We start from the raw sequence: 23,295 nt of genomic DNA on the forward strand, positions 1-23,295 counted from the left end.
GAGTCGATTGATGCATCAGTACGTGAATCAAAGTAAACGAACGTAAAAAATACCCATTCAAATCGATCAGTTTTCAACTAGAGAGATTGAAACGCGTCGTATCTGTCTCAAGCCTCCGTAACTGTTTATGTTACAACTCCACATCTGCAATAAATGGTGGTGGAGCTAGAGCGGTGTTTGTCAAACCATGAGACATACCAATAATCGGTATTCTCACAAAAACATCTGTAGCATCTGAACCGTTTGACCTACAACATCGTATGACCACTCCCTGGAAAGGGGAGACCCTCACGAACACGGTGGTGTTCTCAATTTGTCTCTACGTCCCCCACAAGTGTCAGGGGACTCGTCTGAAGTCGGAACCCTCTATGTGCAAACATCTGTTTGTAGAATCCAAAATCTTTGGGCTACAAACTAATGTGACCCCACTTGTCACAATGTTCTCCGTTTTGCCCTACGTTTTCCACAAGTGTCACGGGACTAATCTGAAGGTAACAGGTACTGATTAAAATGATAGATTTTTTAACCAGGGACCTCTCGCACCCTAAGCCATAATAGTACAACTATACCAACGATCCGTTTGGTCAAAGAATTTTCACTTTCCACAAAAATGACGGTCAGGATATGAATCGATGTCTCCATGTTGCTTAAGAGCTTCACATAGCATTGGTGGTATAGTGGTGAGCATAGCTGCCTTCCAAGCAGTTGTCCAGGGTTCAATTCCCAGCCAATGCAGAGCATGAGATATTCACTAGTTTCAGGGGCTGGGTGTCATTTCAAGTCTATTACATTGGAATCAATGTCCTTGTTCGTGGAAGTCAGATTTGCTCTTAGTTTTTGCAGGTTTTCTAAATGAAGTGCGATATTGAGCCAACTAGTGAATATCACAATAGATACGCAGTCCATCGCCTAAACCATTCAGCCACCTCGTCCTGCGCCCAAGAGGTGGCTGTTTGCAACCAGTGGCCAGAGATCTGCCTGTCTGAGCTTGTTAAAAGATCTGAAAAAGGGCTCATCCGGGATTTGAACCCGGGACCTCTCGCACCCAAAGCGAGAATCATACCCCTAGACCAACGAGCCTTAGACAAGAATAAAATTGTTTTGCTTTCTGCGGCAATTACAATGAGGATATCAATTGTTCTTGTCCATGGTGCTTGGATAGATTGAACCTCATGTGAGTGTTTGTGCTATACTTGTGAGCATAGCAGTCTTCCAAACTGTTGACCAGGCTTCAGTTCAAATCTTTTGTATTTCATCTGCTGTGTCTTTCACATTTTGTCTTCTTAAGCCGCGACAGCAAACTGATGATGAGTGTTGACAAATGAATATTGAGCAAAATGAGGTCAATTAATATTTTAAAAGAGAAAATGAAAAAATAAAACTTAAAAAAGAATGGAGCTCATTTATTTTGAGTCGATTGATGCATCAGTACGTGAATCAAAGTAAACGAACGTAAAAAATACCCATTCAAATCGATCAGTTTTCAACTAGAGAGATTGAAACGCGTCGTATCTGTCTCAAGCCTCCGTAACTGTTTATGTTACAACTCCACATCTGCAATAAATGGTGGTGGAGCTAGAGCGGTGTTTGTCAAACCATGAGACATACCAATAATCGGTATTCTCACAAAAACATCTGTAGCATCTGAACCGTTTGACCTACAACATCGTATGACCACTCCCTGGAAAGGGGAGACCCTCACGAACACGGTGGTGTTCTCAATTTGTCTCTACGTCCCCCACAAGTGTCAGGGGACTCGTCTGAAGTCGGAACCCTCTATGTGCAAACATCTGTTTGTAGAATCCAAAATCTTTGGGCTACAAACTAATGTGACCCCACTTGTCACAATGTTCTCCGTTTTGCCCTACGTTTTCCACAAGTGTCACGGGACTAATCTGAAGGTAACAGGTACTGATTAAAATGATAGATTTTTTAACCAGGGACCTCTCGCACCCTAAGCCATAATAGTACAACTATACCAACGATCCGTTTGGTCAAAGAATTTTCACTTTCCACAAAAATGACGGTCAGGATATGAATCGATGTCTCCATGTTGCTTAAGAGCTTCACATAGCATTGGTGGTATAGTGGTGAGCATAGCTGCCTTCCAAGCAGTTGTCCAGGGTTCAATTCCCAGCCAATGCAGAGCATGAGATATTCACTAGTTTCAGGGGCTGGGTGTCATTTCAAGTCTATTACATTGGAATCAATGTCCTTGTTCGTGGAAGTCAGATTTGCTCTTAGTTTTTGCAGGTTTTCTAAATGAAGTGCGATATTGAGCCAACTAGTGAATATCACAATAGATACGCAGTCCATCGCCTAAACCATTCAGCCACCTCGTCCTGCGCCCAAGAGGTGGCTGTTTGCAACCAGTGGCCAGAGATCTGCCTGTCTGAGCTTGTTAAAAGATCTGAAAAAGGGCTCATCCGGGATTTGAACCCGGGACCTCTCGCACCCAAAGCGAGAATCATACCCCTAGACCAACGAGCCTTAGACAAGAGTAAAATTGTTTTGCTTTCTGCGGCAATTACAATGAGGATATCAATTGTTCTTGTCCATGGTGCTTGGATAGATTGAACCTCATGTGAGTGTTTGTGCTATACTTGTGAGCATAGCAGTCTTCCAAACTGTTGACCAGGCTTCAGTTCAAATCTTTTGTATTTCATCTGCTGTGTCTTTCACATTTTGTCTTCTTAAGCCGCGACAGCAAACTGATGATGGGTGTTGACAAATGAATATTGAGCAAAATGAGGTCAATTAATATTTTAAAATGAGAAAATGAAAAAATAAAACTTAAAAACGAATGGAGCTCATTTATTTTGAGTCGATTGATGCATCAGTACGTGAATCAAAGTAAACGAACGTAAAAAATACCCATTCAAATCGATCAGTTTTCAACTAGAGAGATTGAAACGCGTCGTATCTGTCTCAAGCCTCCGTAACTGTTTATGTTACAACTCCACATCTGCAATAAATGGTGGTGGAGCTAGAGCGGTGTTTGTCAAACCATGAGACATACCAATAATCGGTATTCTCACAAAAACATCTGTAGCATCTGAACCGTTTGACCTACAACATCGTATGACCACTCCCTGGAAAGGGGAGACCCTCACGAACACGGTGGTGTTCTCAATTTGTCTCTACGTCCCCCACAAGTGTCAGGGGACTCGTCTGAAGTCGGAACCCTCTATGTGCAAACATCTGTTTGTAGAATCCAAAATCTTTGGGCTACAAACTAATGTGACCCCACTTGTCACAATGTTCTCCGTTTTGCCCTACGTTTTCCACAAGTGTCACGGGACTAATCTGAAGGTAACAGGTACTGATTAAAATGATAGATTTTTTAACCAGGGACCTCTCGCACCCTAAGCCATAATAGTACAACTATACCAACGATCCGTTTGGTCAAAGAATTTTCACTTTCCACAAAAATGACGGTCAGGATATGAATCGATGTCTCCATGTTGCTTAAGAGCTTCACATAGCATTGGTGGTATAGTGGTGAGCATAGCTGCCTTCCAAGCAGTTGTCCAGGGTTCAATTCCCAGCCAATGCAGAGCATGAGATATTCACTAGTTTCAGGGGCTGGGTGTCATTTCAAGTCTATTACATTGGAATCAATGTCCTTGTTCGTGGAAGTCAGATTTGCTCTTAGTTTTTGCAGGTTTTCTAAATGAAGTGCGATATTGAGCCAACTAGTGAATATCACAATAGATACGCAGTCCATCGCCTAAACCATTCAGCCACCTCGTCCTGCGCCCAAGAGGTGGCTGTTTGCAACCAGTGGCCAGAGATCTGCCTGTCTGAGCTTGTTAAAAGATCTGAAAAAGGGCTCATCCGGGATTTGAACCCGGGACCTCTCGCACCCAAAGCGAGAATCATACCCCTAGACCAACGAGCCTTAGACAAGAATAAAATTGTTTTGCTTTCTGCGGCAATTACAATGAGGATATCAATTGTTCTTGTCCATGGTGCTTGGATAGATTGAACCTCATGTGAGTGTTTGTGCTATACTTGTGAGCATAGCAGTCTTCCAAACTGTTGACCAGGCTTCAGTTCAAATCTTTTGTATTTCATCTGCTGTGTCTTTCACATTCTGTATTCTTAAGCCGCGACAGCAAACTGATGATGAGTGTTGACAAATGAATATTGAGCAAAATGAGGTCAATTAATATTTTAAAAGAGAAAATGAAAAAATAAAACTTAAAAACGAATGGAGCTCATTTATTTTGAGTCGATTGATGCATCAGTACGTGAATCAAAGTAAACGAACGTAAAAAATACCCATTCAAATCGATCAGTTTTCAACTAGAGAGATTGAAACGCGTCGTATCTGTCTCAAGCCTCCGTAACTGTTTATGTTACAACTCCACATCTGCAATAAATGGTGGTGGAGCTAGAGCGGTGTTTGTCAAACCATGAGACATACCAATAATCGGTATTCTCACAAAAACATCTGTAGCATCTGAACCGTTTGACCTACAACATCGTATGACCACTCCCTGGAAAGGGGAGACCCTCACGAACACGGTGGTGTTCTCAATTTGTCTCTACGTCCCCCACAAGTGTCAGGGGACTCGTCTGAAGTCGGAACCCTCTATGTGCAAACATCTGTTTGTAGAATCCAAAATCTTTGGGCTACAAACTAATGTGACCCCACTTGTCACAATGTTCTCCGTTTTGCCCTACGTTTTCCACAAGTGTCACGGGACTAATCTGAAGGTAACAGGTACTGATTAAAATGATAGATTTTTTAACCAGGGACCTCTCGCACCCTAAGCCATAATAGTACAACTATACCAACGATCCGTTTGGTCAAAGAATTTTCACTTTCCACAAAAATGACGGTCAGGATATGAATCGATGTCTCCATGTTGCTTAAGAGCTTCACATAGCATTGGTGGTATAGTGGTGAGCATAGCTGCCTTCCAAGCAGTTGTCCAGGGTTCAATTCCCAGCCAATGCAGAGCATGAGATATTCACTAGTTTCAGGGGCTGGGTGTCATTTCAAGTCTATTACATTGGAATCAATGTCCTTGTTCGTGGAAGTCAGATTTGCTCTTAGTTTTTGCAGGTTTTCTAAATGAAGTGCGATATTGAGCCAACTAGTGAATATCACAATAGATACGCAGTCCATCGCCTAAACCATTCAGCCACCTCGTCCTGCGCCCAAGAGGTGGCTGTTTGCAACCAGTGGCCAGAGATCTGCCTGTCTGAGCTTGTTAAAAGATCTGAAAAAGGGCTCATCCGGGATTTGAACCCGGGACCTCTCGCACCCAAAGCGAGAATCATACCCCTAGACCAACGAGCCTTAGACAAGAATAAAATTGTTTTGCTTTCTGCGGCAATTACAATGAGGATATCAATTGTTCTTGTCCATGGTGCTTGGATAGATTGAACCTCATGTGAGTGTTTGTGCTATACTTGTGAGCATAGCAGTCTTCCAAACTGTTGACCAGGCTTCAGTTCAAATCTTTTGTATTTCATCTGCTGTGTCTTTCACATTCTGTATTCTTAAGCCGCGACAGCAAACTGATGATGAGTGTTGACAAATGAATATTGAGCAAAATGAGGTCAATTAATATTTTAAAAGAGAAAATGAAAAAATAAAACTTAAAAACGAATGGAGCTCATTTATTTTGAGTCGATTGATGCATCAGTACGTGAATCAAAGTAAACGAACGTAAAAAATACCCATTCAAATCGATCAGTTTTCAACTAGAGAGATTGAAACGCGTCGTATCTGTCTCAAGCCTCCGTAACTGTTTATGTTACAACTCCACATCTGCAATAAATGGTGGTGGAGCTAGAGCGGTGTTTGTCAAACCATGAGACATACCAATAATCGGTATTCTCACAAAAACATCTGTAGCATCTGAACCGTTTGACCTACAACATCGTATGACCACTCCCTGGAAAGGGGAGACCCTCACGAACACGGTGGTGTTCTCAATTTGTCTCTACGTCCCCCACAAGTGTCAGGGGACTCGTCTGAAGTCGGAACCCTCTATGTGCAAACATCTGTTTGTAGAATCCAAAATCTTTGGGCTACAAACTAATGTGACCCCACTTGTCACAATGTTCTCCGTTTTGCCCTACGTTTTCCACAAGTGTCACGGGACTAATCTGAAGGTAACAGGTACTGATTAAAATGATAGATTTTTTAACCAGGGACCTCTCGCACCCTAAGCCATAATAGTACAACTATACCAACGATCCGTTTGGTCAAAGAATTTTCACTTTCCACAAAAATGACGGTCAGGATATGAATCGATGTCTCCATGTTGCTTAAGAGCTTCACATAGCATTGGTGGTATAGTGGTGAGCATAGCTGCCTTCCAAGCAGTTGTCCAGGGTTCAATTCCCAGCCAATGCAGAGCATGAGATATTCACTAGTTTCAGGGGCTGGGTGTCATTTCAAGTCTATTACATTGGAATCAATGTCCTTGTTCGTGGAAGTCAGATTTGCTCTTAGTTTTTGCAGGTTTTCTAAATGAAGTGCGATATTGAGCCAACTAGTGAATATCACAATAGATACGCAGTCCATCGCCTAAACCATTCAGCCACCTCGTCCTGCGCCCAAGAGGTGGCTGTTTGCAACCAGTGGCCAGAGATCTGCCTGTCTGAGCTTGTTAAAAGATCTGAAAAAGGGCTCATCCGGGATTTGAACCCGGGACCTCTCGCACCCAAAGCGAGAATCATACCCCTAGACCAACGAGCCTTAGACAAGAATAAAATTGTTTTGCTTTCTGCGGCAATTACAATGAGGATATCAATTGTTCTTGTCCATGGTGCTTGGATAGATTGAACCTCATGTGAGTGTTTGTGCTATACTTGTGAGCATAGCAGTCTTCCAAACTGTTGACCAGGCTTCAGTTCAAATCTTTTGTATTTCATCTGCTGTGTCTTTCACATTTTGTCTTCTTAAGCCGCGACAGCAAACTGATGATGAGTGTTGACAAATGAATATTGAGCAAAATGAGGTCAATTAATATTTTAAAAGAGAAAATGAAAAAATAAAACTTAAAAAAGAATGGAGCTCATTTATTTTGAGTCGATTGATGCATCAGTACGTGAATCAAAGTAAACGAACGTAAAAAATACCCATTCAAATCGATCAGTTTTCAACTAGAGAGATTGAAACGCGTCGTATCTGTCTCAAGCCTCCGTAACTGTTTATGTTACAACTCCACATCTGCAATAAATGGTGGTGGAGCTAGAGCGGTGTTTGTCAAACCATGAGACATACCAATAATCGGTATTCTCACAAAAACATCTGTAGCATCTGAACCGTTTGACCTACAACATCGTATGACCACTCCCTGGAAAGGGGAGACCCTCACGAACACGGTGGTGTTCTCAATTTGTCTCTACGTCCCCCACAAGTGTCAGGGGACTCGTCTGAAGTCGGAACCCTCTATGTGCAAACATCTGTTTGTAGAATCCAAAATCTTTGGGCTACAAACTAATGTGACCCCACTTGTCACAATGTTCTCCGTTTTGCCCTACGTTTTCCACAAGTGTCACGGGACTAATCTGAAGGTAACAGGTACTGATTAAAATGATAGATTTTTTAACCAGGGACCTCTCGCACCCTAAGCCATAATAGTACAACTATACCAACGATCCGTTTGGTCAAAGAATTTTCACTTTCCACAAAAATGACGGTCAGGATATGAATCGATGTCTCCATGTTGCTTAAGAGCTTCACATAGCATTGGTGGTATAGTGGTGAGCATAGCTGCCTTCCAAGCAGTTGTCCAGGGTTCAATTCCCAGCCAATGCAGAGCATGAGATATTCACTAGTTTCAGGGGCTGGGTGTCATTTCAAGTCTATTACATTGGAATCAATGTCCTTGTTCGTGGAAGTCAGATTTGCTCTTAGTTTTTGCAGGTTTTCTAAATGAAGTGCGATATTGAGCCAACTAGTGAATATCACAATAGATACGCAGTCCATCGCCTAAACCATTCAGCCACCTCGTCCTGCGCCCAAGAGGTGGCTGTTTGCAACCAGTGGCCAGAGATCTGCCTGTCTGAGCTTGTTAAAAGATCTGCAAAAGGGCTCATCCGGGATTTCAACCCGGGACCTCTCGCACCCAAAGCGAGAATCATACCCCTAGACCAACGAGCCTTAGACAAGAATAAAATTGTTTTGCTTTCTGCGGCAATTACAATGAGGATATCAATTGTTCTTGTCCATGGTGCTTGGATAGATTGAACCTCATGTGAGTGTTTGTGCTATACTTGTGAGCATAGCAGTCTTCCAAACTGTTGACCAGGCTTCAGTTCAAATCTTTTGTATTTCATCTGCTGTGTCTTTCACATTCTGTCTTCTTAAGCCGCGACAGCAAACTGATGATGAGTGTTGACAAATGAATATTGAGCAAAATGAGGTCAATTAATATTTTAAAAGAGAAAATGAAAAAATAAAACTTAAAAAAGAATGGAGCTCATTTATTTTGAGTCGATTGATGCATCAGTACGTGAATCAAAGTAAACGAACGTAAAAAATACCCATTCAAATCGATCAGTTTTCAACTAGAGAGATTGAAACGCGTCGTATCTGTCTCAAGCCTCCGTAACTGTTTATGTTACAACTCCACATCTGCAATAAATGGTGGTGGAGCTAGAGCGGTGTTTGTCAAACCATGAGACATACCAATAATCGGTATTCTCACAAAAACATCTGTAGCATCTGAACCGTTTGACCTACAACATCGTATGACCACTCCCTGGAAAGGGGAGACCCTCACGAACACGGTGGTGTTCTCAATTTGTCTCTACGTCCCCCACAAGTGTCAGGGGACTCGTCTGAAGTCGGAACCCTCTATGTGCAAACATCTGTTTGTAGAATCCAAAATCTTTGGGCTACAAACTAATGTGACCCCACTTGTCACAATGTTCTCCGTTTTGCCCTACGTTTTCCACAAGTGTCACGGGACTAATCTGAAGGTAACAGGTACTGATTAAAATGATAGATTTTTTAACCAGGGACCTCTCGCACCCTAAGCCATAATAGTACAACTATACCAACGATCCGTTTGGTCAAAGAATTTTCACTTTCCACAAAAATGACGGTCAGGATATGAATCGATGTCTCCATGTTGCTTACGAGCTTCACATAGCATTGGTGGTATAGTGGTGAGCATAGCTGCCTTCCAAGCAGTTGACCAGTGTTCGATTCCCAGCCAATGCAGAGCATGAGATATTCACTAGGTTTAGGGGCTGGGTGTCATTTCAAGTGTATTACATTGGAATCAATGTCCTTGTTAGTGGAAGTCAGATTTGCTCTTAGTTTTTGCAGGTTTTCTAAATGAAGTGCGATATTGAGCCAACTAGTGAATATCACAATAGATACGCAGTCCATCGCCTAAACCATTCAGCCACCTCGTCCTGCGCCCAAGAGGTGGCTGTTTGCAACCAGTGGCCAGAGATCTGCCTGTCTGAGCTTGTTAAAAGATCTGCAAAAGGGCTCATCCGGGATTTCAACCCGGGACCTCTCGCACCCAAAGCGAGAATCATACCCCTAGACCAACGAGCCTTAGACAAGAATAAAATTGTTTTGCTTTCTGCGGCAATTACAATGAGGATATCAATTGTTCTTGTCCATGGTGCTTGGATAGATTGAACCTCATGTGAGTGTTTGTGCTATACTTGTGAGCATAGCAGTCTTCCAAACTGTTGACCAGGCTTCAGTTCAAATCTTTTGTATTTCATCTGCTGTGTCTTTCACATTCTGTCTTCTTAAGCCGCGACAGCAAACTGATGATGAGTGTTGACAAATGAATATTGAGCAAAATGAGGTCAATTAATATTTTAAAAGAGAAAATGAAAAAATAAAACTTAAAAAAGAATGGAGCTCATTTATTTTGAGTCGATTGATGCATCAGTACGTGAATCAAAGTAAACGAACGTAAAAAATACCCATTCAAATCGATCAGTTTTCAACTAGAGAGATTGAAACGCGTCGTATCTGTCTCAAGCCTCCGTAACTGTTTATGTTACAACTCCACATCTGCAATAAATGGTGGTGGAGCTAGAGCGGTGTTTGTCAAACCATGAGACATACCAATAATCGGTATTCTCACAAAAACATCTGTAGCATCTGAACCGTTTGACCTACAACATCGTATGACCACTCCCTGGAAAGGGGAGACCCTCACGAACACGGTGGTGTTCTCAATTTGTCTCTACGTCCCCCACAAGTGTCAGGGGACTCGTCTGAAGTCGGAACCCTCTATGTGCAAACATCTGTTTGTAGAATCCAAAATCTTTGGGCTACAAACTAATGTGACCCCACTTGTCACAATGTTCTCCGTTTTGCCCTACGTTTTCCACAAGTGTCACGGGACTAATCTGAAGGTAACAGGTACTGATTAAAATGATAGATTTTTTAACCAGGGACCTCTCGCACCCTAAGCCATAATAGTACAACTATACCAACGATCCGTTTGGTCAAAGAATTTTCACTTTCCACAAAAATGACGGTCAGGATATGAATCGATGTCTCCATGTTGCTTAAGAGCTTCACATAGCATTGGTGGTATAGTGGTGAGCATAGCTGCCTTCCAAGCAGTTGTCCAGGGTTCAATTCCCAGCCAATGCAGAGCATGAGATATTCACTAGTTTCAGGGGCTGGGTGTCATTTCAAGTCTATTACATTGGAATCAATGTCCTTGTTCGTGGAAGTCAGATTTGCTCTTAGTTTTTGCAGGTTTTCTAAATGAAGTGCGATATTGAGCCAACTAGTGAATATCACAATAGATACGCAGTCCATCGCCTAAACCATTCAGCCACCTCGTCCTGCGCCCAAGAGGTGGCTGTTTGCAACCAGTGGCCAGAGATCTGCCTGTCTGAGCTTGTTAAAAGATCTGAAAAAGGGCTCATCCGGGATTTGAACCCGGGACCTCTCGCACCCAAAGCGAGAATCATACCCCTAGACCAACGAGCCTTAGACAAGAATAAAATTGTTTTGCTTTCTGCGGCAATTACAATGAGGATATCAATTGTTCTTGTCCATGGTGCTTGGATAGATTGAACCTCATGTGAGTGTTTGTGCTATACTTGTGAGCATAGCAGTCTTCCAAACTGTTGACCAGGCTTCAGTTCAAATCTTTTGTATTTCATCTGCTGTGTCTTTCACATTTTGTCTTCTTAAGCCGCGACAGCAAACTGATGATGAGTGTTGACAAATGAATATTGAGCAAAATGAGGTCAATTAATATTTTAAAAGAGAAAATGAAAAAATAAAACTTAAAAAAGAATGGAGCTCATTTATTTTGAGTCGATTGATGCATCAGTACGTGAATCAAAGTAAACGAACGTAAAAAATACCCATTCAAATCGATCAGTTTTCAACTAGAGAGATTGAAACGCGTCGTATCTGTCTCAAGCCTCCGTAACTGTTTATGTTACAACTCCACATCTGCAATAAATGGTGGTGGAGCTAGAGCGGTGTTTGTCAAACCATGAGACATACCAATAATCGGTATTCTCACAAAAACATCTGTAGCATCTGAACCGTTTGACCTACAACATCGTATGACCACTCCCTGGAAAGGGGAGACCCTCACGAACACGGTGGTGTTCTCAATTTGTCTCTACGTCCCCCACAAGTGTCAGGGGACTCGTCTGAAGTCGGAACCCTCTATGTGCAAACATCTGTTTGTAGAATCCAAAATCTTTGGGCTACAAACTAATGTGACCCCACTTGTCACAATGTTCTCCGTTTTGCCCTACGTTTTCCACAAGTGTCACGGGACTAATCTGAAGGTAACAGGTACTGATTAAAATGATAGATTTTTTAACCAGGGACCTCTCGCACCCTAAGCCATAATAGTACAACTATACCAACGATCCGTTTGGTCAAAGAATTTTCACTTTCCACAAAAATGACGGTCAGGATATGAATCGATGTCTCCATGTTGCTTAAGAGCTTCACATAGCATTGGTGGTATAGTGGTGAGCATAGCTGCCTTCCAAGCAGTTGTCCAGGGTTCAATTCCCAGCCAATGCAGAGCATGAGATATTCACTAGTTTCAGGGGCTGGGTGTCATTTCAAGTCTATTACATTGGAATCAATGTCCTTGTTCGTGGAAGTCAGATTTGCTCTTAGTTTTTGCAGGTTTTCTAAATGAAGTGCGATATTGAGCCAACTAGTGAATATCACAATAGATACGCAGTCCATCGCCTAAACCATTCAGCCACCTCGTCCTGCGCCCAAGAGGTGGCTGTTTGCAACCAGTGGCCAGAGATCTGCCTGTCTGAGCTTGTTAAAAGATCTGAAAAAGGGCTCATCCGGGATTTGAAACCGGGACCTCTCGCACCCAAAGCGAGAATCATACCCCTAGACCAACGAGCCTTAGACAAGAATAAAATTGTTTTGCTTTCTGCGGCAATTACAATGAGGATATCAATTGTTCTTGTCCATGGTGCTTGGATAGATTGAACCTCATGTGAGTGTTTGTGCTATACTTGTGAGCATAGCAGTCTTCCAAACTGTTGACCAGGCTTCAGTTCAAATCTTTTGTATTTCATCTGCTGTGTCTTTCACATTCTGTCTTCTTAAGCCGCGACAGCAAACTGATGATGAGTGTTGACAAATGAATATTGAGCAAAATGAGGTCAATTAATATTTTAAAAGAGAAAATGAAAAAATAAAACTTAAAAAAGAATGGAGCTCATTTATTTTGAGTCGATTGATGCATCAGTACGTGAATCAAAGTAAACGAACGTAAAAAATACCCATTCAAATCGATCAGTTTTCAACTAGAGAGATTGAAACGCGTCGTATCTGTCTCAAGCCTCCGTAACTGTTTATGTTACAACTCCACATCTGCAATAAATGGTGGTGGAGCTAGAGCGGTGTTTGTCAAACCATGAGACATACCAATAATCGGTATTCTCACAAAAACATCTGTAGCATCTGAACCGTTTGACCTACAACATCGTATGACCACTCCCTGGAAAGGGGAGACCCTCACGAACACGGTGGTGTTCTCAATTTGTCTCTACGTCCCCCACAAGTGTCAGGGGACTCGTCTGAAGTCGGAACCCTCTATGTGCAAACATCTGTTTGTAGAATCCAAAATCTTTGGGCTACAAACTAATGTGACCCCACTTGTCACAATGTTCTCCGTTTTGCCCTACGTTTTCCACAAGTGTCACGGGACTAATCTGAAGGTAACAGGTACTGATTAAAATGATAGATTTTTTAACCAGGGACCTCTCGCACCCTAAGCCATAATAGTACAACTATACCAACGATCCGTTTGGTCAAAGAATTTTCACTTTCCACAAAAATGACGGTCAGGATATGAATCGATGTCTCCATGTTGCTTAAGAGCTTCACATAGCATTGGTGGTATAGTGGTGAGCATAGCTGCCTTCCAAGCAGTTGTCCAGGGTTCAATTCCCAGCCAATGCAGAGCATGAGATATTCACTAGTTTCAGGGGCTGGGTGTCATTTCAAGTCTATTACATTGGAATCAATGTCCTTGTTCGTGGAAGTCAGATTTGCTCTTAGTTTTTGCAGGTTTTCTAAATGAAGTGCGATATTGAGCCAACTAGTGAATATCACAATAGATACGCAGTCCATCGCCTAAACCATTCAGCCACCTCGTCCTGCGCCCAAGAGGTGGCTGTTTGCAACCAGTGGCCAGAGATCTGCCTGTCTGAGCTTGTTAAAAGATCTGAAAAAGGGCTCATCTGGGATTTGAACCCGGGACCTCTCGCACCCAAAGCGAGAATCATACCCCTAGACCAACGAGCCTTAGACAAGAATAAAATTGTTTTGCTTTCTGCGGCAATTACAATGAGGATATCAATTGTTCTTGTCCATGGTGCTTGGATAGATTGAACCTCATGTGAGTGTTTGTGCTATACTTGTGAGCATAGCAGTCTTCCAAACTGTTGACCAGGCTTCAGTTCAAATCTTTTGTATTTCATCTGCTGTGTCTTTCACATTTTGTCTTCTTAAGCCGCGACAGCAAACTGATGATGAGTGTTGACAAATGAATATTGAGCAAAATGAGGTCAATTAATATTTTAAAAGAGAAAATGAAAAAATAAAACTTAAAAAAGAATGGAGCTCATTTATTTTGAGTCGATTGATGCATCAGTACGTGAATCAAAGTAAACGAACGTAAAAAATACCCATTCAAATCGATCAGTTTTCAACTAGAGAGATTGAAACGCGTCGTATCTGTCTCAAGCCTCCGTAACTGTTTATGTTACAACTCCACATCTGCAATAAATGGTGGTGGAGCTAGAGCGGTGTTTGTCAAACCATGAGACATACCAATAATCGGTATTCTCACAAAAACATCTGTAGCATCTGAACCGTTTGACCTACAACATCGTATGACCACTCCCTGGAAAGGGGAGACCCTCACGAACACGGTGGTGTTCTCAATTTGTCTCTACGTCCCCCACAAGTGTCAGGGGACTCGTCTGAAGTCGGAACCCTCTATGTGCAAACATCTGTTTGTAGAATCCAAAATCTTTGGGCTACAAACTAATGTGACCCCACTTGTCACAATGTTCTCCGTTTTGCCCTACGTTTTCCACAAGTGTCACGGGACTAATCTGAAGGTAACAGGTACTGATTAAAATGATAGATTTTTTAACCAGGGACCTCTCGCACCCTAAGCCATAATAGTACAACTATACCAACGATCCGTTTGGTCAAAGAATTTTCACTTTCCACAAAAATGACGGTCAGGATATGAATCGATGTCTCCATGTTGCTTAAGAGCTTCACATAGCATTGGTGGTATAGTGGTGAGCATAGCTGCCTTCCAAGCAGTTGTCCAGGGTTCAATTCCCAGCCAATGCAGAGCATGAGATATTCACTAGTTTCAGGGGCTGGGTGTCATTTCAAGTCTATTACATTGGAATCAATGTCCTTGTTCGTGGAAGTCAGATTTGCTCTTAGTTTTTGCAGGTTTTCTAAATGAAGTGCGATATTGAGCCAACTAGTGAATATCACAATAGATACGCAGTCCATCGCCTAAACCATTCAGCCACCTCGTCCTGCGCCCAAGAGGTGGCTGTTTGCAACCAGTGGCCAGAGATCTGCCTGTCTGAGCTTGTTAAAAGATCTGAAAAAGGGCTCATCCGGGATTTGAAACCGGGACCTCTCGCACCCAAAGCGAGAATCATACCCCTAGACCAACGAGCCTTAGACAAGAATAAAATTGTTTTGCTTTCTGCGGCAATTACAATGAGGATATCAATTGTTCTTGTCCATGGTGCTTGGATAGATTGAACCTCATGTGAGTGTTTGTGCTATACTTGTGAGCATAGCAGTCTTCCAAACTGTTGACCAGGCTTCAGTTCAAATCTTTTGTATTTCATCTGCTGTGTCTTTCACATTCTGTATTCTTAAGCCGCGACAGCAAACTGATGATGAGTGTTGACAAATGAATATTGAGCAAAATGAGGTCAATTAATATTTTAAAAGAGAAAATGAAAAAATAAAACTTAAAAACGAATGGAGCTCATTTATTTTGAGTCGATTGATGCATCAGTACGTGAATCAAAGTAAACGAACGTAAAAAATACCCATTCAAATCGATCAGTTTTCAACTAGAGAGATTGAAACGCGTCGTATCTGTCTCAAGCCTCCGTAACTGTTTATGTTACAACTCCACATCTGCAATAAATGGTGGTGGAGCTAGAGCGGTGTTTGTCAAACCATGAGACATACCAATAATCGGTATTCTCACAAAAACATCTGTAGCATCTGAACCGTTTGACCTACAACATCGTATGACCACTCCCTGGAAAGGGGAGACCCTCACGAACACGGTGGTGTTCTCAATTTGTCTCTACGTCCCCCACAAGTGTCAGGGGACTCGTCTGAAGTCGGAACCCTCTATGTGCAAACATCTGTTTGTAGAATCCAAAATCTTTGGGCTACAAACTAATGTGACCCCACTTGTCACAATGTTCTCCGTTTTGCCCTACGTTTTCCACAAGTGTCACGGGACTAATCTGAAGGTAACAGGTACTGATTAAAATGATAGATTTTTTAACCAGGGACCTCTCGCACCCTAAGCCATAATAGTACAACTATACCAACGATCCGTTTGGTCAAAGAATTTTCACTTTCCACAAAAATGACGGTCAGGATATGAATCGATGTCTCCATGTTGCTTACGAGCTTCACATAGCATTGGTGGTATAGTGGTGAGCATAGCTGCCTTCCAAGCAGTTGACCAGTGTTCGATTCCCAGCCAATGCAGAGCATGAGATATTCACTAGGTTTAGGGGCTGGGTGTCATTTCAAGTGTATTACATTGGAATCAATGTCCTTGTTCGTGGAAGTCAGATTTGCTCTTAGTTTTTGCAGGTTTTCTAAATGAAGTGCGATATTGAGCCAACTAGTGAATATCACAATAGATACGCAGTCCATCGCCTAAACCATTCAGCCACCTCGTCCTGCGCCCAAGAGGTGGCTGTTTGCAACCAGTGGCCAGAGATCTGCCTGTCTGAGCTTGTTAAAAGATCTGCAAAAGGGCTCATCCGGGATTTCAACCCGGGACCTCTCGCACCCAAAGCGAGAATCATACCCCTAGACCAACGAGCCTTAGACAAGAATAAAATTGTTTTGCTTTCTGCGGCAATTACAATGAGGATATCAATTGTTCTTGTCCATGGTGCTTGGATAGATTGAACCTCATGTGAGTGTTTGTGCTATACTTGTGAGCATAGCAGTCTTCCAAACTGTTGACCAGGCTTCAGTTCAAATCTTTTGTATTTCATCTGCTGTGTCTTTCACATTCTGTCTTCTTAAGCCGCGACAGCAAACTGATGATGAGTGTTGACAAATGAATATTGAGCAAAATGAGGTCAATTAATATTTTAAAAGAGAAAATGAAAAAATAAAACTTAAAAAAGAATGGAGCTCATTTATTTTGAGTCGATTGATGCATCAGTACGTGAATCAAAGTAAACGAACGTAAAAAATACCCATTCAAATCGATCAGTTTTCAACTAGAGAGATTGAAACGCGTCGTATCTGTCTCAAGCCTCCGTAACTGTTTATGTTACAACTCCACATCTGCAATAAATGGTGGTGGAGCTAGAGCGGTGTTTGTCAAACCATGAGACATACCAATAATCGGTATTCTCACAAAAACATCTGTAGCATCTGAACCGTTTGACCTACAACATCGTATGACCACTCCCTGGAAAGGGGAGACCCTCACGAACACGGTGGTGTTCTCAATTTGTCTCTACGTCCCCCACAAGTGTCAGGGGACTCGTCTGAAGTCGGAACCCTCTATGTGCAAACATCTGTTTGTAGAATCCAAAATCTTTGGGCTACAAACTAATGTGACCCCACTTGTCACAATGTTCTCCGTTTTGCCCTACGTTTTCCACAAGTGTCACGGGACTAATCTGAAGGTAACAGGTACTGATTAAAATGATAGATTTTTTAACCAGGGACCTCTCGCACCCTAAGCCATAATAGTACAACTATACCAACGATCCGTTTGGTCAAAGAATTTTCACTTTCCACAAAAATGACGGTCAGGATATGAATCGATGTCTCCATGTTGCTTACGAGCTTCACATAGCATTGGTGGTATAGTGGTGAGCATAGCTGCCTTCCAAGCAGTTGACCAGTGTTCGATTCCCAGCCAATGCAGAGCATGAGATATTCACTAGGTTTAGGGGCTGGGTGTCATTTCAAGTGTATTACATTGGAATCAATGTCCTTGTTCGTGGAAGTCAGATTTGCTCTTAGTTTTTGCAGGTTTTCTAAATGAAGTGCGATATTGAGCCAACTAGTGAATATCACAATAGATACGCAGTCCATCGCCTAAACCATTCAGCCACCTCGTCCTGCGCCCAAGAGGTGGCTGTTTGCAACCAGTGGCCAGAGATCTGCCTGTCTGAGCTTGTTAAAAGATCTGCAAAAGGGCTCATCCGGGATTTCAACCCGGGACCTCTCGCACCCAAAGCGAGAATCATACCCCTAGACCAACGAGCCTTAGACAAGAATAAAATTGTTTTGCTTTCTGCGGCAATTACAATGAGGATATCAATTGTTCTTGTCCATGGTGCTTGGATAGATTGAACCTCATGTGAGTGTTTGTGCTATACTTGTGAGCATAGCAGTCTTCCAAACTGTTGACCAGGCTTCAGTTCAAATCTTTTGTATTTCATCTGCTGTGTCTTTCACATTCTGTCTTCTTAAGCCGCGACAGCAAACTGATGATGAGTGTTGACAAATGAATATTGAGCAAAATGAGGTCAATTAATATTTTAAAAGAGAAAATGAAAAAATAAAACTTAAAAAAGAATGGAGCTCATTTATTTTGAGTCGATTGATGCATCAGTACGTGAATCAAAGTAAACGAACGTAAAAAATACCCATTCAAATCGATCAGTTTTCAACTAGAGAGATTGAAACGCGTCGTATCTGTCTCAAGCCTCCGTAACTGTTTATGTTACAACTCCACATCTGCAATAAATGGTGGTGGAGCTAGAGCGGTGTTTGTCAAACCATGAGACATACCAATAATCGGTATTCTCACAAAAACATCTGTAGCATCTGAACCGTTTGACCTACAACATCGTATGACCACTCCCTGGAAAGGGGAGACCCTCACGAACACGGTGGTGTTCTCAATTTGTCTCTACGTCCCCCACAAGTGTCAGGGGACTCGTCTGAAGTCGGAACCCTCTATGTGCAAACATCTGTTTGTAGAATCCAAAATCTTTGGGCTACAAACTAATGTGACCCCACTTGTCACAATGTTCTCCGTTTTGCCCTACGTTTTCCACAAGTGTCACGGGACTAATCTGAAGGTAACAGGTACTGATTAAAATGATAGATTTTTTAACCAGGGACCTCTCGCACCCTAAGCCATAATAGTACAACTATACCAACGATCCGTTTGGTCAAAGAATTTTCACTTTCCACAAAAATGACGGTCAGGATATGAATCGATGTCTCCATGTTGCTTACGAGCTTCACATAGCATTGGTGGTATAGTGGTGAGCATAGCTGCCTTCCAAGCAGTTGACCAGTGTTCGATTCCCAGCCAATGCAGAGCATGAGATATTCACTAGGTTTAGGGGCTGGGTGTCATTTCAAGTGTATTACATTGGAATCAATGTCCTTGTTAGTGGAAGTCAGATTTGCTCTTAGTTTTTGCAGGTTTTCTAAATGAAGTGCGATATTGAGCCAACTAGTGAATATCACAATAGATACGCAGTCCATCGCCTAAACCATTCAGCCACCTCGTCCTGCGCCCAAGAGGTGGCTGTTTGCAACCAGTGGCCAGAGATCTGCCTGTCTGAGCTTGTTAAAAGATCTGCAAAAGGGCTCATCCGGGATTTCAACCCGGGACCTCTCGCACCCAAAGCGAGAATCATACCCCTAGACCAACGAGCCTTAGACAAGAATAAAATTGTTTTGCTTTCTGCGGCAATTACAATGAGGATATCAATTGTTCTTGTCCATGGTGCTTGGATAGATTGAACCTCATGTGAGTGTTTGTGCTATACTTGTGAGCATAGCAGTCTTCCAAACTGTTGACCAGGCTTCAGTTCAAATCTTTTGTATTTCATCTGCTGTGTCTTTCACATTCTGTCTTCTTAAGCCGCGACAGCAAACTGATGATGAGTGTTGACAAATGAATATTGAGCAAAATGAGGTCAATTAATATTTTAAAAGAGAAAATGAAAAAATAAAACTTAAAAAAGAATGGAGCTCATTTATTTTGAGTCGATTGATGCATCAGTACGTGAATCAAAGTAAACGAACGTAAAAAATACCCATTCAAATCGATCAGTTTTCAACTAGAGAGATTGAAACGCGTCGTATCTGTCTCAAGCCTCCGTAACTGTTTATGTTACAACTCCACATCTGCAATAAATGGTGGTGGAGCTAGAGCGGTGTTTGTCAAACCATGAGACATACCAATAATCGGTATTCTCACAAAAACATCTGTAGCATCTGAACCGTTTGACCTACAACATCGTATGACCACTCCCTGGAAAGGGGAGACCCTCACGAACACGGTGGTGTTCTCAATTTGTCTCTACGTCCCCCACAAGTGTCAGGGGACTCGTCTGAAGTCGGAACCCTCTATGTGCAAACATCTGTTTGTAGAATCCAAAATCTTTGGGCTACAAACTAATGTGACCCCACTTGTCACAATGTTCTCCGTTTTGCCCTACGTTTTCCACAAGTGTCACGGGACTAATCTGAAGGTAACAGGTACTGATTAAAATGATAGATTTTTTAACCAGGGACCTCTCCCACCCTAAGCCATAATAGTACAACTATACCAACGATCCGTTTGGTCAAAGAATTTTCACTTTCCACAAAAATGACGGTCAGGATATGAATCGATGTCTCCATGTTGCTTACGAGCTTCACATAGCATTGGTGGTATAGTGGTGAGCATAGCTGCCTTCCAAGCAGTTGACCAGTGTTCGATTCCCAGCCAATGCAGAGCATGAGATATTCACTAGGTTTAGGGGCTGGGTGTCATTTCAAGTGTATTACATTGGAATCAATGTCCTTGTTAGTGGAAGTCAGATTTGCTCTTAGTTTTTGCAGGTTTTCTAAATGAAGTGCGATATTGAGCCAACTAGTGAATATCACAATAGATACGCAGTCCATCGCCTAAACCATTCAGCCACCTCGTCCTGCGCCCAAGAGGTGGCTGTTTGCAACCAGTGGCCAGAGATCTGCCTGTCTGAGCTTGTTAAAAGATCTGCAAAAGGGCTCATCCGGGATTTCAACCCGGGACCTCTCGCACCCAAAGCGAGAATCATACCCCTAGACCAACGAGCCTTAGACAAGAATAAAATTGTTTTGCTTTCTGCGGCAATTACAATGAGGATATCAATTGTTCTTGTCCATGGTGCTTGGATAGATTGAACCTCATGTGAGTGTTTGTGCTATACTTGTGAGCATAGCAGTCTTCCAAACTGTTGACCAGGCTTCAGTTCAAATCTTTTGTATTTCATCTGCTGTGTCTTTCACATTCTGTCTTCTTAAGCCGCGACAGCAAACTGATGATGAGTGTTGACAAATGAATATTGAGCAAAATGAGGTCAATTAATATTTTAAAAGAGAAAATGAAAAAATAAAACTTAAAAAAGAATGGAGCTCATTTATTTTGAGTCGATTGATGCATCAGTACGTGAATCAAAGTAAACGAACGTAAAAAATACCCATTCAAATCGATCAGTTTTCAACTAGAGAGATTGAAACGCGTCGTATCTGTCTCAAGCCTCCGTAACTGTTTATGTTACAACTCCACATCTGCAATAAATGGTGGTGGAGCTAGAGCGGTGTTTGTCAAACCATGAGACATACCAATAATCGGTATTCTCACAAAAACATCTGTAGCATCTGAACCGTTTGACCTACAACATCGTATGACCACTCCCTGGAAAGGGGAGACCCTCACGAACACGGTGGTGTTCTCAATTTGTCTCTACGTCCCCCACAAGTGTCAGGGGACTCGTCTGAAGTCGGAACCCTCTATGTGCAAACATCTGTTTGTAGAATCCAAAATCTTTGGGCTACAAACTAATGTGACCCCACTTGTCACAATGTTCTCCGTTTTGCCCTACGTTTTCCACAAGTGTCACGGGACTAATCTGAAGGTAACAGGTACTGATTAAAATGATAGATTTTTTAACCAGGGACCTCTCGCACCCTAAGCCATAATAGTACAACTATACCAACGATCCGTTTGGTCAAAGAATTTTCACTTTCCACAAAAATGACGGTCAGGATATGAATCGATGTCTCCATGTTGCTTACGAGCTTCACATAGCATTGGTGGTATAGTGGTGAGCATAGCTGCCTTCCAAGCAGTTGACCAGTGTTCGATTCCCAGCCAATGCAGAGCATGAGATATTCACTAGGTTTAGGGGCTGGGTGTCATTTCAAGTGTATTACATTGGAATCAATGTCCTTGTTAGTGGAAGTCAGATTTGCTCTTAGTTTTTGCAGGTTTTCTAAATGAAGTGCGATATTGAGCCAACTAGTGAATATCACAATAGATACGCAGTCCATCGCCTAAACCATTCAGCCACCTCGTCCTGCGCCCAAGAGGTGGCTGTTTGCAACCAGTGGCCAGAGATCTGCCTGTCTGAGCTTGTTAAAAGATCTGCAAAAGGGCTCATCCGGGATTTCAACCCGGGACCTCTCGCACCCAAAGCGAGAATCATACCCCTAGACCAACGAGCCTTAGACAAGAATAAAATTGTTTTGCTTTCTGCGGCAATTACAATGAGGATATCAATTGTTCTTGTCCATGGTGCTTGGATAGATTGAACCTCATGTGAGTGTTTGTGCTATACTTGTGAGCATAGCAGTCTTCCAAACTGTTGACCAGGCTTCAGTTCAAATCTTTTGTATTTCATCTGCTGTGTCTTTCACATTCTGTCTTCTTAAGCCGCGACAGCAAACTGATGATGAGTGTTGACAAATGAATATTGAGCAAAATGAGGTCAATTAATATTTTAAAAGAGAAAATGAAAAAATAAAACTTAAAAAAGAATGGAGCTCATTTATTTTGAGTCGATTGATGCATCAGTACGTGAATCAAAGTAAACGAACGTAAAAAATACCCATTCAAATCGATCAGTTTTCAACTAGAGAGATTGAAACGCGTCGTATCTGTCTCAAGCCTCCGTAACTGTTTATGTTACAACTCCACATCTGCAATAAATGGTGGTGGAGCTAGAGCGGTGTTTGTCAAACCATGAGACATACCAATAATCGGTATTCTCACAAAAACATCTGTAGCATCTGAACCGTTTGACCTACAACATCGTATGACCACTCCCTGGAAAGGGGAGACCCTCACGAACACGGTGGTGTTCTCAATTTGTCTCTACGTCCCCCACAAGTGTCAGGGGACTCGTCTGAAGTCGGAACCCTCTATGTGCAAACATCTGTTTGTAGAATCCAAAATCTTTGGGCTACAAACTAATGTGACCCCACTTGTCACAATGTTCTCCGTTTTGCCCTACGTTTTCCACAAGTGTCACGGGACTAATCTGAAGGTAACAGGTACTGATTAAAATGATAGATTTTTTAACCAGGGACCTCTCGCACCCTAAGCCATAATAGTACAACTATACCAACGATCCGTTTGGTCAAAGAATTTTCACTTTCCACAAAAATGACGGTCAGGATATGAATCGATGTCTCCATGTTGCTTACGAGCTTCACATAGCATTGGTGGTATAGTGGTGAGCATAGCTGCCTTCCAAGCAGTTGACCAGTGTTCGATTCCCAGCCAATGC

At 42.3% G+C, this 23,295-nt stretch overlaps 6 non-coding genes across 6 annotated transcripts; all 6 read right to left on the bottom strand.

The window, feature by feature from the left end:
- Positions 1–1,008: 1,008 nt before the first annotated feature.
- trnap-ugg (transfer RNA proline (anticodon UGG)) lies at positions 1,009–1,080 on the bottom strand. Its single transcript has one exon. It is a non-coding gene; the product is annotated as a tRNA-Pro (tRNA).
- A 1,338-nt stretch (positions 1,081–2,418) lies between these two features.
- Positions 2,419–2,490, bottom strand: trnap-ugg (transfer RNA proline (anticodon UGG)). The gene has a single exon. It is a non-coding gene; the product is annotated as a tRNA-Pro (tRNA).
- Positions 2,491–3,829: 1,339 nt separating this feature from the next.
- Positions 3,830–3,901, bottom strand: trnap-ugg (transfer RNA proline (anticodon UGG)). Its single transcript has one exon. It is a non-coding gene; the product is annotated as a tRNA-Pro (tRNA).
- A 1,338-nt stretch (positions 3,902–5,239) lies between these two features.
- trnap-ugg (transfer RNA proline (anticodon UGG)) lies at positions 5,240–5,311 on the bottom strand. Its single transcript has one exon. It is a non-coding gene; the product is annotated as a tRNA-Pro (tRNA).
- Positions 5,312–6,649: 1,338 nt separating this feature from the next.
- trnap-ugg (transfer RNA proline (anticodon UGG)) lies at positions 6,650–6,721 on the bottom strand. The gene has a single exon. It is a non-coding gene; the product is annotated as a tRNA-Pro (tRNA).
- Positions 6,722–10,879: 4,158 nt separating this feature from the next.
- On the bottom strand, positions 10,880–10,951 carry trnap-ugg (transfer RNA proline (anticodon UGG)). The gene has a single exon. It is a non-coding gene; the product is annotated as a tRNA-Pro (tRNA).
- Between the last annotated feature and the right edge of the window lie 12,344 nt (positions 10,952–23,295).

Source organism: Salmo salar, unplaced genomic scaffold (assembly GCF_965601325.2).
Source record: "Salmo salar unplaced genomic scaffold, fSalSal1 ptg000588l, whole genome shotgun sequence".
In the NCBI taxonomy this organism is placed as follows: domain Eukaryota; kingdom Metazoa; phylum Chordata; class Actinopteri; order Salmoniformes; family Salmonidae; genus Salmo; species Salmo salar.